The sequence below is a fragment of the Cherax quadricarinatus genome, chromosome 1 (genome assembly GCF_038502225.1).
Source record: "Cherax quadricarinatus isolate ZL_2023a chromosome 1, ASM3850222v1, whole genome shotgun sequence".
Taxonomy (NCBI): Eukaryota; Metazoa; Arthropoda; class Malacostraca; order Decapoda; family Parastacidae; genus Cherax; species Cherax quadricarinatus.
Window position 1 is genome coordinate 24,896,686 of NC_091292.1, and position 7,596 is coordinate 24,904,281.

The following is a 7,596-nucleotide window of genomic DNA, read 5'->3' on the forward strand; positions in this document are numbered from 1 at the left end:
ACACTGAGAGAGATATTCTATTCAGTTTAAATATATTGAATAGTGATAGGCCTTAAAATCTAGCAAACTAACTGATGTTCTTATAGTTTCTCAGCTGCGTTAAAAATAGAAACAACGTCGCTTAAGGTAATTGTTGATTTTTTTTTTGCCAATTTCAATGTAGAAAATTAAACTAAATTGGTTTTAAAAGCTTTCTTAAGTTATCAACCTAAGACAGAATTTCATATGAGAGGACCAGAGTGGTCGGACAGAGTGACAAGGACAGGCAAAGAGATCTTGGACGGAGGGATAGATAAATGAATGGAAGGAGGGAGTGATTGACAGAGGGATGAAAAAGAGACGGGGGGACGGAGATGGATTCCTTTTACTTAACAAAGTTGGATACTGCTATCCTATTGTACATGATAGTTGCAAAAAAGGCACAGAAACTGCGTTTTCTGTTATTACGTCACCCAGTATGGGGTACAGACACCTTGTTAAAATCTGTCGGCCTGAGCTGAGAGACTTCAGTAGAACAATGGAAATATTGAGTATTCCATTAAGGGTTCATCAGTTTCTGGAGTTTCAAAGGTTTCCTTTTAGTAGAACTGGAGTCACTATTGCTTAAGAATTACTATGTTTCTGGATAACCTGTTCTATATGCAAGAAAAATAGAATTTTCCTGAAGATATCGCCATTATCACAGACCGACGGCAACAGAAAATATATACGAGACAGAGAATATATTAGGGAAGAGGGGGGGGGGAGAAAAATTTGGATAGCAAAATATACCTAACCACATACATTAATATGTAGCAGTGCAGTTATTATGTATATAAGAATACATAGTGGCACTAGGCTGGCGACAGTCTTAATATGATGAACAAAACTCTGCTTCACTTGTACTAACTCTCACTAAATGTAGGCTGGCCACAAGATATTATTCTATTAATGATATACAAAATCTTGGTGAACAGGACACGTGTTATTCTTGGGTACTTCTTGGGGAGATGTTTGGATAACCTACGAGTGGGATTAACAAGCCAGTACAGAAAATAAATGGTGGAAGACGTGAAGAGGTAATTAGAGATGATCATTTCCTCACATATGATAGGTGTTCAGCCCCTCCCACCTCCTCCTCCTCCTCCTCCTTCCTCACTCCGACCATCCTCCTCTTCTTTCCTCCTACATAAGAACTTAAGAAAGAAGGAGCACTGCAACAGGCCTACTGACCCATGTCCTTCCCCCCGGATGAGCCCAATGACCAACCCCCCCGGATTAGCCCAATGACCAACCCCCCCCGGATTAGCCCAATGACCCACCCAGTCTGGTCACCTCCACTCAAGGATGGAGCACGGCACCAGACCCAGCAGCACAAGCTCGCCAGGTCCAATTCACATCCACCCACATCCACTCATGTATTTGTCTAACCTATTTTTAAAACTACACAACGTTTTAGCCTGAATAACTGTACTGGGGAGTTTCTTCCACTCATCCACGACTCTATTACCAAACCAGTGCTTTCCTACATCCTTCCTGAATCTGAATTTTTCCAACTTGAAACCATTGCTGCGAGTCCTGTCTTGGCTGGAAATTTTCAGCACGCTATTTACATCCCCTTTATTTATTCCTGTTTTCCATTTATACACCTGGATCATATCATCCATAATTCTACGCCTTTCGAGAGAGTGCAGATTCAGGGCCCTCAGTCTATCCTCATAGGGAAGATTTCTGATACATGGGATCATCTTTGTCATCCTCCTCTGTACGTTTTCCAGAGCATTTATATCTATTCTGTAATACGGTGACCAGAACTGAGCAGCATAGTCTAAATGAGGCCTAACCAAGGATACATAGAGTTGAAGAACAACCTGAGGACTTCTTCTCCAAGCTCCCTCCCTGCTCATCCTCGTTCCCTCCCACCTCCCCCTCGTTTCCTCCAACCTCCCCCCTCTCTCTTTCCTCACTCCTCCCTCTCCTTCCTCTTCGGACCTCTCTCCTCCTCCCGCCCTCTCTGCATTTCAATTTTGAAACAGGTTTGCATATAGTAATCAGCTAAGGAACGGAGCAGAGTTTTCCAGCACAGCGAGCATGGCACGCTCGCTATTACCCCAACGGTGGTAATACCACCGCAGTATTACCTGGTTTATACAATATACACAGCGGCAGACCACAGCTTGTAACTGTACATACAAGGCGTTCTGAGAGACTGACAACCACTTGATTCTGAACCCGAGTTTATGTGTTGAGGTTATATGGAAGTATTCTGTGTGCTGAATTGTGTGTGTGTGTGTGTGGGAGGGGGAGAAGGTAGTAACGTGTGTGTGTGTGTGTGTGTGTGTGTGTGTGTGTGTGTGTGTGTGTGATGAGTAATACGAATATGTGTGTTTGTAGGAAAGTAATGTGTTTGTGTGAAGTAATGTGTATGTGGGGGAGCAATGCGTGTGGGGGGAGAGTAATGTCTGTGTGCTTGTGAGGGAGTAATGTGTGTGTATGTTTGTTAAGAAGTAATGTGTGTGTATGTTTGTTAGGAAGTAATGTGTGTGTTTGTGAGGAAGTAATGTGTGTGTGTTTGTGAGGAAGTAATGTGTGTGTGTGTTTGTGAGGGAGTAATATGTGTGTGTGTTTGTTAGGGAGTAATGTGTGTGTGTTTGTTAGGGAGTAATGTGTGTGTGTGTTAGGGAGTAATGTGGGTGTGTGTTTGTGAGGAAGTAATGTGTGTGTTTGTGAGGTAATAATGTGTGTGTGTTTGTGAGGAAGTAATGTGTGTGTATTTGTGAGAAAGTAATGTGTGTGTGTGTTTATGAGGAAGTAATGTGTGTGTGTTTGTGAGGAAGTAATGTGTGTGTGTTTGTGAGGAAGTAATGTGTGTGTGTTTATGAGGAAGTAATGTGTGTGTGTTTGTGAGGAAGTAATGTGTGTGTGTTTGCGAGGAAGTAATGTGTGTGTGTGTTTGTGAGGAAGTAATGTGTGTGTGTGTTTGTGAGGAAATGTGTTTGTGAGGAAGTAATGTGTATGTGTGTGTTTGTAAGGGAGTAATGTGTGTGTGTGTTTGTGAGGAAGTAATGTGTGTGTGTTTGCGAGGAAGTAATGTGTGTGTGTGTTTGTGAGGAAGTAATGTGTGTGTGTGTTTGTGAGGAAATGTGTTTGTGAGGAAGTAATGTGTATGTGTGTGTTTGTAAGGGAGTAATGTGTGTGTGTGTTTGTGAGGAATTAATGTGTTTGTGAGGAAGTAATGTGTGTGTGTGTGTGTTTGTAAGGGAGTAATGTGTGTGTGTGTTTGTGAGGGAGTAATGTGTGTGTGTGTTTGTGAGGGAGTAATGTGTGTGTGTGAGGGAGTAATGTGTGTGTGTTTGTGAAGGAGTAATGTGTGTGTGTGTTTGTTAGGGAGTAATGTGTGTGTGTTTGTTAGGGAGTAATGTGTGTGTGTTTGTGAGGAAGTAATGTGTGTGTGTGTTTATGAGGAAGTAATGTGTGTATGTGTGTTTGTGAGGAAGTAATGTGTGTGTGTTTGTGAGGAAGTAATATGTGTGTGTGTTTGTGAGGAAATGTGTTTGTGAGGAAGTAATGTGTATGTGTGTGTTTGTAAGGGAGTAATGTGTGTGTTTGTGAGGAAATAATGTGTTTGTGAGGAAGTAATGTGTGTGTGTGTGTGTAAGGGAGTAATGTGTGTGTGTGTTTGTGAGGGAGTAATGTGTGTGTGTGTTTGTGAGGGAGTAATGTGTGTGTTTGTGAGTAATGTGTGTGTGTTTGTTAGGGAGTAATGTGTGTGTGTTTGTTAGGGAGTAATGTGTGTGTGTTTGTGAGGGAGTAATGTGTGTGTGTGTGTGTGTGTGTGTGTGTGTGTGTGTGTGTGTGTGTGTGTGTGTGTTTGTTAGGGAGCAAAGTGTGTGTGTGTGTGGGGAGCAGTTATATGTGGGGGAGTAATTGTGTGCGGGTAGTGTGTATATAGAGAAAATGTGTGTGGGAGTAAAATGTGGGGTGGGGAGAAACGTGTTTGTGGGGGTGTAATATGTGTGAGGCGGAGTAATGTGTGTGCGCGTGTGATGGGAGTAATATCTGTGTGTGTGGAGGGAGTAATATATACATGTTTGTGGAGTAATATATTCATTTATGGGCGTGTGTGTGTGGGGGGGGTGAGGCAGTAGTTACTGTTGTCAAAGGTGCTTGTTGATAGATACTTAGCCTGCTGGTTTAGGGGGGAGAGTGTTGGTTATTTACTGACCGCCTTGAATCTAAGTAAATACTTCTTGACATCCCCGTAACTCGTCTGTGCCTTTAATTCCCAACTTTGTCCTCTTGTACTTGGTCCCAACCACTCGAACTGCCTACCCATATCCACCTTATGAAGTCTTCAGAGTATTTTGTATGCTATCATGTCTCCTGTGGTTCTTCTATCCTCTGTTGTCGTCATGTTCGGTTCATTTAATCTTTCTTCTTAGTTCTTTCACTTAGCTCTGGAACTAGTCGTTTTGCGAACTTCTCTACTTTCTATAGAACAGTATTTTGATGTGGGCTTCATACTAGTGCTGCATGCTTTAGTGAAAGGCAGAGGTGTCGAGTTCACAATAAGAGAACGTTGTATCAACATCCGGGGTCCCAGACTTTTTAGCATCTTAGAGTAAAACTTCAGAAACATTAGCGAAAAAAAGTGTAATGTTTTCAATTGCAAACACTCTTATTTCCTCCGAGAAGTGCTGGTTAAACCAAACTGTGATGGTTATGTGGGCAAAAGGGCCACCAGCAGCAGCAGTTTGGTTGACCAGGCAAGCTCAAGAAAAGCTTGGCCCACCACAAAGCCTTGGGAGTAGGAAAACTCTGGAAACTAATCGAAGGTAAAGATATGAAAGATAAGCCTGATATATGTCGTATGGAGGCTCGTGAATATGTTGAGATTCGTAAAAGCTAATTTTAAATTCGCCAAACGAGTATTCGCTGCAGACACGTCATTCTGTTGGGGTGTGTGTTAGTTTGTGTGTGTGTGTGTGTGTGTGTGTGTGTGTGAGAGAGAGAGAGAGAGAGAGAGAGAGAGATACAGACAGACAGACAGGGAGGTTGAGTGTGTGCGTGCATACCGAGTGCTTGTGCACTGGCTTGGTCTTCAGTAATGTGTTCAGTGCTGGCGTGGGGGTAGTATGTGCTTGTACTGGGTTCTGAAATGGTGTTGACACTGTTGAGTGTATTTTCTGGGAGGCAGGGAGGGAGAGCTGAGTATATTGGAAAGTAGAGAACTTAAGATTTTTCAAAAAAAATATATCGACACTTTATATTCTACATACCACCCCCACCATCACCCCCCACTCCATACAACCCCCACCACCCCCCACTCCATACCACCCCCTCCCCTTACCACCCACACCACCACCTGCTACAGTGCCTGCCATCACCAGCCTTTAGGGTCTACTATCACCAGTCCCCAGGGTCTATTATCACCAGCCCCCATGGTATACTAACACCAACCCTCAGGGTCTACCAACACCAGCCCTCAGGGTCTACAATCACTAGCCCCCAGGATCTACCATCACCAGCTCGAAGGGTCTAACATCACCATCCCCCAGTGTCTGCCATCACCAGCCCCAGTGTCTACCATCACCATCCCCAGGGTCTACCATCACCAGACCGCAGGGTCTATCATCACAAGCTCCCAATGTCTGAACTCACCAATCCACAGGGTCTGCCATCATCAGCCCCCAGTGTCTGCCATTACCAGCTTCCAAGGTCTGCCATCACCATTCCCCAGTGTCTACCATCACCAGCCCCCAGTGTTTTCCATCACCAACCTCAAGGTCTACTATCACCAGCCCCCAATGTCTGCCATCACCTGCCCCCAGTGTCTGCCATCGCCTGCCCCCAGTGTCTGCCATCACCTGCCCCCAGTGTTTGCCATTACCTGCCCCCCTTGTCTGCCAGCACCTGCCCCCAGTGTCTGCCAGCACCTGCCCCCAGTGTTTTCCATCACCAACCCCAAGGTCTACTATCACCAGCCCCCAGTGTCTGCCATCACCTGCTGCCAGTGTCTGCCATCACCTGCCCCCAGTGTCTGCCATCACCTGCCCCCAGTGTCTGCCATCACCTGCCCACAGTGTCTGCCATCACCTGCTCCAAGTGTCTGCCATCACCTGCCCCCCGTGTCTGCCATCACCTGCCCCCCTTGTCTGCCATCACCTGCCGCCAGTGTCTGCCATCACCTGCCCCCAGTGTCTGCCATCACCAGCCCCCAGTGTCTGCCATCACCTGCCCCCAGTGTCTGCCATCACCTGCCCCCAGTGTCTGCCATCACCTGCCCCCAGTGTCTTCTATCACCAGCCCCCAGTGTCTGCCATCACCTGCCCCCAGTGTCTGCCATCACCTGCCCCAGTGTCTGCCATCACCTGCCCCCAGTGTCTGCCATCACCTGCCCCCAGTGTCTGCCATCACCTGCCCCCAGTGTCTGCCATCACCTGCCCCCAGTGTCTGCCATCACCTGCCCCCAGTGTCTGCCATCACCTGCCCCCAGTGTCTGCCATCACCTGCCCCCAGGATCTGCCAGCGCCTGCCCCCAGTGTCTGCCATCACCTGCCCCCAGTGTCTGCCATCACCTGCCCCCAGTGTCTGCCATCACCTGCCCCAAGTGTCTGCCATCACCTGCCCCCAGTGTCTGCCCTCACCTGCCCCCAGTGTCTGCCATCACCTGCCCCCAGTGTCTGCCATCACCTGCCCCCAGTGTCTGCCATCACCTGCCCCCAGTGTCTGCCATCACCTGCCCCCAGTGTCTGCCATCACCTGCCCCCAGTGTCTGCCATCACCTGCCCCCAGTGTCTGCCAGCACCTGCCCCCAGTGTCTGCCATCACCTGCCCCCAGTGTCTGCCAGCACCTGCCCCCAGTGTCTGCCAGCACCTGCCCCCAGTGTCTGCCAGCACCTGCCCCCAGTGTCTGCCAGCACCTGCCCCCAGTGTCTGCCAGCACCTGCCCCAGTGTCTGCCAGCACCTGCCCCTAGTGTCTGCCATCACCTGCCCCCAGTGTCTGCCATCACCTGCCCCCAGTGTCTGCCATCACCTGCCCCCAGTGTCTGCCAGCACCTGCCCCCAGTGTCTGCCAGCACCTGCCCCCAGTGTCTGCCATCACCTGCCCCCAGTGTCTGCCAGCACCTGCCCCCAGTGTCTGCCAGCACCTGCCCCCAGTGTCTGGCATCACCTGCCCCCAGTGTCTGCCAGCACCTGCCCCCAGTGTCTGCCAGCACCTGCCCCAGTGTCTGCCAGCACCTGCTCCTAGTGTCTGCCATCACCTGCCCCCAGTGTCTGCCATCACCTGCCCCCAGTGTCTGCCAGCACCTGCTCCTAGTGTCTGCCATCACCTGCCCCCAGTGTCTGCCATCACCTGCCCCCAGTGTCTGCCAGCACCTGCCCCCAGTGTCTGCCAGCACCTGCCCCCAGTGTCTGCCATCACCTGCCCCCAGTGTCTGCCATCACCTGCCCCCAGTGTCTGCCAGCACCTGCCCCCAGTGTCTGCCATCACCTGCCCCCAGTGTCTGCCAGCACCTGCCCCCAGTGTCTGCCAGCACCTGCCCCCAGTGTCTGGCATCACCTGCCCCCAGTGTCTGCCAGCACCTGCCCCCAGTGTCTGCCAGCACCTGCCC